Source organism: Coregonus lavaretus (assembly GCF_964263955.1).
Source record: "Coregonus lavaretus genome assembly, contig: HAP1_SCAFFOLD_288, whole genome shotgun sequence".
Taxonomy (NCBI): domain Eukaryota; kingdom Metazoa; phylum Chordata; class Actinopteri; order Salmoniformes; family Salmonidae; genus Coregonus; species Coregonus lavaretus.
The window spans coordinates 26,406-36,072 of NW_028165217.1; positions in this window are offsets into that span (position 1 = coordinate 26,406).

Sequence of the window (9,667 nt, forward strand, 5' to 3'; positions counted from 1 at the left end):
GTCATAACATTACAATTGCGTTGATTAGATTAGAATCTGGGTGTGTTTTCCCGTCTTTTGTTTTTAATAGCAAATTGCTAAGAAATGCTAATTCAGGTTGAGGGTGCGTTCCTGCTTGAATTTGGTTAAAAGGGAAGTGAATTTGTTCATACTTTGAGAACTTGCTACCAAGCTCCTGTGTATCAGACACACAGTTTGTTCTCTTGGAGATTGTTCTGAACTGAAGACACATGTTACCACGTTAAGTTTGAGCCTATTGGTGATAGTCATTTACTGTTTTATACTCTAATGTATCATGTACTTCATATACACTGTAATTGTTTGAGTGTCAATTATTTTGTGAATAATAAATTATATTAGTTGAATTTAGTAAATGCATTCCTCGTTTTAGAGTAATTCTTTGATTGACTATATGCCTATAATTTAGTAGGTATTATTGATAGTTGTTAATTGCACTATACACATCAGAAATGACATACTTCCAACTGTTGTTGATTTAATCTGTTTTTTAGTTTAGTTTTTTTATTTCATATATACAAAGACAAACCTCAACTCAACTCTGAGCTAAGGATAAACTCAATAATGTAATGCTAGGACATCGATTGCAAGATATTAGCTCTTTGTTCCTTAGCCCCAATATGCTGTAATAGAAATAAGGCCATGGTCCTAAAAACAATGTATCGGCCTCATCTTAAACGCCACTGATGTGTATGTGGAAGTACCTGGTGGGAGTGGTGAGGAGGATGGGCTTGGTTTAATGGCTGGGGTTGAGGTGAGTGGAATGGCATCAAAAATATCAACCATGTTTTCCATGTGTTCGGTGCCTTTCCATTAACTCCACTGGAGCCCATCCTCTTCAATTAAGCACCCACCAGCTGCTACTGCATGGAGGTACGTATATGTCAGGGCTCTCCAACCCTGTTCCTGGAGATGTTACCGTCCTGTAGGTTTTCACTCCAACCCTGTTCCTGGAGATGTTACCGTCCTGTAGGTTTGCACTCCAACCCTGTTCCTGGAGATGTTACCGTCCTGTAGGTTTGCACTCCAACCCTGTTCCTGGAGATGTTACCGTCCTGTAGGTTTTCACTCCAACCCTGTTCCTGGAGATGTTACCGTCCTGTAGGTTTGCACTCCAACCCTGTTCCTGGAGATGTTACCGTCCTGTAGGTTTTCACTCCAACCCTGTTCCTGGAGATGTTACCGTCCTGTAGGTTTTCACTCCAACCCTGTTCCTGGAGATGTTACCGTCCTGTAGGTTTTCACTCCAACCCTGTTCCTGGAGAGCTACCGTCCTGTAGGTTTTCATTCCAACCCTGTTCCTGGAGATGTTACCGTCCTGTAGGTTTTCATTCCAACCCTAATCCAGCACACCTGATTCTAATAATTAGCTGGTTGATAAAATGAATCAGATTAGTTACAAGTGGTGTTGGAGCGAAAACCTACAGGACGGTAGCTCTCCAGGAACAAGGATCTACAACCAGAGCTGCTCATCGAGAAACATTTACATTTAAGTCATTTAGCAGACGCTCTTATACAGAGCGACTTACAGTTAGTGAGTGCATACATTTTTATTTTTTTCATACTGGCCCCCCGTGGGAATCGAACCCACAACCCTGGCGTTGCAAACGCCATGCTCTACCAACTGAGCTACATCCCTGCCGGCCATTCCTTCCCCTACCCTGGACGATGCTGGGCCAATTGTGCGCCGCCCCATGGTCTCCCGGTCGCGGCCGGCTACGACAGAGCCTGGATTCGAACCAGGATCTCTAGTGGCACAGCCTTAGACCACTGCGCCACTCGGGAGACTGGCAAAGATTAAAAAGACTACTGTGGCAGTATACAATATATTCGGAATGTATTCAGATCCCTTTACTTTTTCCACATTTTGTTACGTTACAGCCTTTTTCTAAAATGGTTTGCTTTTTTTTTTCTTTACTCATCAATCTCCACACAATACCCCATAATGACAAAGCAAAAACAGGTTTTTACAAATTTATAAAAATAAAACAACTGAAATATCATATTTACATAAGTATTCTGACCCTTTACTCAGTACTTTGTTGAAGCACCTTTGGCAGCGATTACAGCCTCGAGTCTTCTTGGGTATGGCGGTACAAGCTTGGCACACCTGTATTTGAGGAGTTTCTCCCATTCTTCTCTGCAGATCCTCTCAAGCTCTGTCAGGTTGGATGGGGAACGTCGCTGCACAGCTATTTTCAGGTATGTCCAGAGATGTTCGATCGGGTTCAAGTCCGGGCTCTGGCTGGGCCACTCAAGGACATTCAGAGACTTGTCCCGAAGCCACTCCTGCGTTGTCTTGGCTGTGTGCTTAGGGTCATTGTTGTGTTGGAAGGTGAACCTACGCCCCAGTGTGAGGTCCTGAGCGCTCTGGAGCATTTTTTCATCAAGGATATCTCTGTACTTTGCTCCGTTCATCTTCCCTCGATCCTGACTAGTCTCCCAGTTCCTGCCGCTGAAAAACATCCCCACAGCATGATGCTGCCACCACCATGCTTCACCGTAGGGATGGTGCCAGGTTCCCTCCAGACGTGACGCTTGGCATTCAGGCCAAAGAGTTCAATCTTGGTTTAATCAGACCAGAGAATCTTGTTTCTCTGGTCTGAGTCCTTTAGGTGCCTTTTGGCAAACTCCAAGCGGGCTGTCATGTGCCTTTTACTGAGAAGTGGCTTCCGTCTGGCAACTCTACCATAAAGGCCTGATTGGTGGAGTGCTGCAGAGATGGTTGTCCTTCTGGAAGGTTCTCCCATCTCCACAGAGGAACTCTGGAGCTCTGTCAGTGACCATCGGGTTCTTGGTCACCTCCCTGACCAAGGCCCTTCTCCCCCAATTGCTCAGTTTGGCCGGGCGGCCAGCTCTAGGAAGAGTCTTGGTTGATCCAAATTTCTTCCATTTAAGAATGATGATTGCCACTGTGTTCTTGGGAACCTTCAATGCTGCAGACATTTTTTGGTACCTTTCCCCAGATCTGTGCCTCACACAATCCTGGCTCGGAGCTCTACGGACAATTCCTTCGATCTCATGGCTTGGTTTTTGCTCTGACATGCACTGTCAACTGTGGGACCTTATATAGACAGGTGTGTGCCTTTCCAAATCATGTCCAATCAATTGAATTTATCACAGGTGGACTCCAATCAAATTGTAGAAACATCTCAAGGATGATCAATGGAAACAGGATGCATCAGAGCTCAATTTCGAGTCTCATAGCAAAGGGTCTGAATACTTATGTAAATAAGGTATTTATGTTTTTTATTTTTAATATATTTGCATCAAGGCAAAGGGTGGCTATTTGAAGAATCTCAAATAGAAAATATATTTAGATTTTCTTAACACTTTTTTGCTTACTACATGATTCCATATGTGTTATTTCATCGTTTTGATGTCTTCACTATTATTCTACAATGCATAACATTGTTTTTAAAAAATAAAGAAAAACGCTTGAATGAGTAGATGTGTCCAAACTTCTGACGGGTAGTGTATATAAACTCAGCAAAAATGACAAACGTTTAAGGTGCATGCCACGACCTAGTGTGCTGGAGTGTGTGATCAATCATGTTAATAAATCCCTACTAACTTCTACCTCCCCCCAAAAAACCTTCCACTGATGCTGCTGATGGTCATTAGTAGCCTACCAAACTTGTAACTGCCTGGTACTCAGCACTCTATTGTCCCTCTAATCACTTTGACATCAAAGCAAATGTATTCGAAATTCTAATCAAACACTTCATGAGAGCCCATGAGCTCATGTTGCACAACATTTCTATAGGCTATGCAATTGCTTGAGTAAACAGAGTGATGGCCTCTATTAAAAAGAGGAGGATCCCATCAGCTAGGCCTACTATATTTATTTCTTAACTTTCCTAATATTAAGCACATTGCTTCTCTTTACAACAGGAGTACAGCCTACCTGGCTGGCATGAAAATGAACCATGCTATTTAAGTGCATAGATGACATGTATTTTTTGAGACAATAATGGTCTAAATCAATATTATTTAGCAGGAAAGACATTATGTAAAGACATTAAGTAAAGACATTTTGGAACCTTCGCGCTTATAGCCTACTGTCGGGTGCACATTGCTGCGCTTATAATGTGAAGAAATAGCCTAATCGTTTATCAACATTTTAAGCTAAACGTTCTGATCTGTTGCGTCAGCCTCATTGCTTAAAAAAGTTTTTGGGATGCTAATGGTTTTTATTAATTTGGGATCTATTGCATCCCACAACTGTCCCAGACTATGTTTGGAATATTTGTTTCTCGCACAGAATAGAATAAGTCGACTTTTGTACTATGGGGGATAGTAGATTGACATAGGCTAGTGCTTTTGCTGTTCGTTAGGCCTACTCATCGTGTTGGCTGACTATAAGTAAATGTGGACAGTTCTTCCAATATCTTCAATATGCGCCTCGGAATTGGATAAGGACGTGCGCATTTGCGTTCACTTGTAGCCTGTGAGAAAGACCCGATCACATGACGGGCATTGGCTAATGAGATTTGAGCTATCTGAGAGAGCCATGTGAGGGAGAGGTGCTTCGGAGCATGCAGCCGGGAGAAGGGAATTATAATTATCATATTCAGCCCAAGGGCACAACGGCCACTGGCCGCAAAAGGCATACATTTTTTTAGGGGACATTACGGCCACACAAAGGGGATGCCGCCGGGAAATCCGAGGCATTATCAAGTGCTTGTCAAACTGTGAATGAGAGACTGATGAAGTGTGTACAGCCTGCACAAAAAACAAAGCAGAGCTCATGCCTTTCATGCAACTGTTTTCAAATCATCATTAGAGTCGCATCATGCAGCCTTACAATGCATTAAAAATCTAAACAATAGCCCAATGTTTGTATCACAACTAAAGTTGCATAAATAACTCTAAATTAAGCATAATAAGAGGATCTGTTTCTTTGTTAACCGTTCAATACAGAATAGCTGCATGTGCGCAGTCCCTCAAATCGTTTGGAGAAAATATCCTTTCTATTTTATTCACCTATGTTCAGTGGTATTCTTCATACTATTAAATAATATAAAATAATGGCACGGAATTCTAAGCAAATCTTGTCTGCTAAATGAACTAGTGTAGCCCACAGCCATATGGCATAGCCAGATCAGGACCTAACATAAGGACAACTCAGAGTATGCTATTCTGTTCTTCTGAAATAGAATACATTTTCTTCATGTTTCTTTAGATCTGTAAAATAAATAATGTATTTAGTGTGATGGTGTAGGCTATATTACATAGATTTATTAGACTTTTTAAAATGTAGATGTTCCAAAGGTCTGCATCAGTGGATTGTAGGCTATGCGTGGAAGCAAGGAGATGCTAAATGTGTTTATGTTAATTGTCAAAGCCTGCTATCCATGTCAAAGCCTGCTATGGAAACTACGATGTCTACAAGTTTGTCCATCCAACAGTCTGCAGCTTGGCCTACTGTGCAGGTATGTACCATCGTAATGTTCTTGTCACTGACTTTTAAAGACAATAATGTTTAAGACAATAGTGTGTGGAATTCTCTAACTAGTCACACCAAATCCATGAATCCCCCTTCCCCTCTGCTGTTCCAGACATCAACACCAAGGTGTGTTCTACCTGTAGAAACGATGAGACCTGTATGAGTGAGGATAAGATCAACTGGAGGTGTGAGAGGAAAGGGGAGCAAACATTGTCCCAACAGAGACACTAACAACAGCAAAGATTAGGAGTGAATCGATATACAGTGGGGAGAACAAGTATTTGATACATTGCCGATTTTGCAGGTTTTCCTACTTACAAAGCATGTAGAGGTCTGTAATTTTTATCATAGGTACACTTCAACTGTGAGACGGAATCTAAAACAAAAATCCAGAAAATCACATTGTATGATTTTTAAGTAATTAATTTGCATTTTATTGCATGACATAAGTATTTGATCACCTACCAACCAGTAAGAATTCCGGCTCTCACAGACCTGTTAGTTTTTCTTTAAGAAGCCCTCCTGTTCTCCACACATTACCTGTATTAACTGCACCTGTTTGAACTCGTTACCTGTATAAAAGACACCTGTCCACACACTCAATCAAACAGACTCCAACCTCTCCACAATGGCAAAGACCAGCGAGCTGTGTAAGGACATCAGGGATAAAATTGTAGACCTGCACAAGGCTGGGATGGGCTACAGGACAATAGGCAAGCAGCTTGGTGAGAAGGCAACAACTGTTGGCGCAATTATTAGAAAATGGAAGAAGTTCAAGATGACGGTCAATCACCCTCGGTCTGGGGCTCCATGCAAGATCTCACCTCGTGGGGCATCAATGATCATGTGGAAGGTGAGGGATCAGCCCAGAACTACACGGCAGGACCTGGTCAATGACCTGAAGAGAGCTGGGACCACAGTCTCAAAGAAAACCATTAGTAACACACTACGCCGTCATGGATTAAAATCCTGCAGCGCATGCAAGGTCCCCCTGCTCAAGCCAGCGCATATCCAGGCCCGTCTGATGTTTGCCAATGACCATCTGGATGATCCAGAGGAGGAATGGGAGAAGATCATGTGGTCTGATGAGACAAAAATAGAGCTTTTTGTTCTAAACTCCACTCGCCGTGTTTGGAGGAAGAAGAAGGATGCGTACAACCCCAAGAACACCATCCCAACCGTGAAGCATGGAGGTGGAAACATCATTCTTTAGGGATGCTTTTCTGCAAAGGGGACAGGACGACTGCACCGTATTGAAGGGAGGATGGATGGGGCCATGTATCGCGAGATCTTGGCCAACAACTTCCTTCCCTCAGTAAGAGCATTGAAGATGGGTCGTGGCTGGGTCTTCCAGCATGACAACGACCCGAAACACACAGCCAGGGCATCTAAGGAGTGGCTCCGTAAGAAGCATATCAAGGTCCTGGAGTGGCCTAGCCAGTCTCCAGACCTGAACCCAATAGAAAATCTTTGGAGGGAGCTGAAAGTCCGTATTGCAGCCCCGAAACCTGAAGGATCTGGAGAAGGTCTGTATGGAGGAGTGGGCCAAAATCCCTGCTGCAGTGTGTGCAAATCTGGTCAAGACCTACAGGAAACGTATGATCTCTGTAATTGCAAACAAAGGTTTCTGTACCAAATATTAAGTTCTGCTTTTCTGATGTATCAAATACTTATGTCATGCAATAAAATGCAAATGAATTACTTAAAAATCATACAATGTGATTTTCTGGACAGTTGAAGTGTACCTATGATAAAAAATGACAGACCTCTACATGCTTTGTAAATAGGAAAACCTGCTAAATCGGCAGTGTATCAAATACTTGTTCTCCCCACTGTATATATATAATAAAATGGTAACCTTCTGCGTTTTTTGCTTAGCTCTGGAGCTGGTCTGTGGGCAGAACTCTGGAGGTGAGAACACATTACCTCAATTTGTCCCAAGAGATGATGCAACACTGGAGGAGTAACTGACAATGTAATGGATCTATCTTATGTCCTTTTGTCTTTTCTCCAGACCAACACCACCCATGCTGTCTACTTCAACAGCTTTACCCATTAAATGCAAGAAACGACTCTCTCTCCCGACCCGTGAGCCTTCCATTCTCCTGTGCCTATCCCCTGGAGACAGAGAGCAGCCTGGATGTAGCCATCAAACCCTACCTGCTGTGAGAAATAGGATTTTGTCTTTTTGTAGGCCTACTTCTCCCAAACTGTTTGTTTTTCAATTAATCATCATCTATCTTCATCATCAACTCAAGCTGTCATGATAAACTACATTTAGTTTTAGCAATATATACTAAATCTGATATATAATATCCACATACATTTCCTTCCTCATGATGCCATCTATTTTGTGAAGTGCACCAGTCCCTCCTGCAGCAAAGCACCCCCACAGCATAACGCATAACGCTGCCACTCCCGTGCTTCACGGTTGGGATGGTGTTCTTCGGCTTGGAAGGATCCCCCTTTTTCCTCCAAATATAACAATGGTCATTATGGCCAAACATTTCTATTTTTGTTTCATCAGACCAGAGGACATTTCTCCAAAAAGTACGATCTTTGTCCCCATGTGCAGTTGCTAACTGTAGTCTGGCTTTTTTATGGCGGTTTTGGAGCAGTGGCTTCTTCCTTGCCGAGCGGCCTTTCAGGTTATGTCGATATAGGACTTGTTTTACTGTGGATATAGATACTTTTGTACCTGTTTCCTCCAGTATCTTCACAAGGTCCTTTGCTGTTGATCTGGGATAGATTTGCACTTTTCGCACCAAAGTACGTTCATCTCTAGGAGACAGAACGCGTCTCCTTCCTGAGCGGTATGACGGCTGTGTGGTCCCATGGTGTTTATACTTGCGTACTATTGTTTGTACAGATGAAAGTGGTACCTTCAGGCGTTTGGAAATTGCTCCTAAGGATGAACCAGACTTGTGGAGGTCTGCAATTTGTTTTCTGAGGTCTTGGCTAATTTCTTTTGATTTCCCCATTATGTCAAGCAAAGAGGCACTGAGTTTGAAGGTAGGCCTTGAAATACAGCGACAGGTACACCTCCAATTGACTCAAATTATGTCTATCAGAAGCTTCTAAAGCCATGACATCATTTTCTGGAATTTTCCAAGCTGTTTAAAGGCACAGTCAACTTAGTGTATGTAAATCTCTGACCCACTGGAATTGTGATACAGTGAATTATAAGTGAAATAATCTGTCTGTTAACAGTTGTTGGAAAAATTACTTGTGTCATGCACAAAGTAGACGTCCTAACCGACTTGCCAAAACTATAGTTGGTTAATAAGAAATGTGTGGAGTGGTTGAAAAATGGGTTTTAATGACTCCAACCTAAGTGTATGTAAACTTCCGACTTCAACTGTAAATCTCTCTCGAACAAGGTGACTTTTATCAATATACAGTACCAGTCAAATGTTTGGACACACCTACTCATTCAAGGGTTTTTATTTTTACTATTTTCTACATTTTAGAATAATAATGAAGACATCAAAACTATGAAATAACACATATGGAATCATGTAGTAACCAAAAAAGTGTTAAACAAATCAAAATATATTTGAGATTCTTCAAAGTAGCCCACCTTTGCCTTGATGACAGGTTTGCACACTCTTGGCAGTATAAGGTTAAAGCTTAGCAAAGTTACACCTCAATTTCTTCAAGCTATTATATAAAATCGATCAGAACCAATCAGAATTCTGAAGTCTGACTGAATTTTTTTTTTAACAGAGCCTGCCTGTTGAAGCTGAACGTGCAGAATGCCCCACATATGGGGAATGCATGCTGATTGGTAATACGATAGCTAGTTTACATCACACTTCCTCGTGTTTGGTGGATTGTAGGTCACCACCGCCAACCCTCTGTCTGGAATGCATGCCTAGTGGCTAACGTTAGCCAGCTCGAGCTAGCTAGTGAGCTAGCATACAAACTCGGTAACAGAGTAGGTTCTCTTAATGACGGTGGCAATAGTGGATTGTGGGTAGTTCCGAAAATAATATTTAAAAACTCCAAAACATATATATTTTTTGAGTTATAGGTAACCAGATCGCGACTACAACTAATTACTGTCTTTGACCACACTGTTACTTTGGTGAGTAACAATTCCTGCTTCTTACCCTCTGACCATCTAGGTCAGACAGTAGTTCAGAGTATATGACAGTTAGGGTCTGGGCTGGGGAAGCAGGGCTCCATCCGTTAGCGATC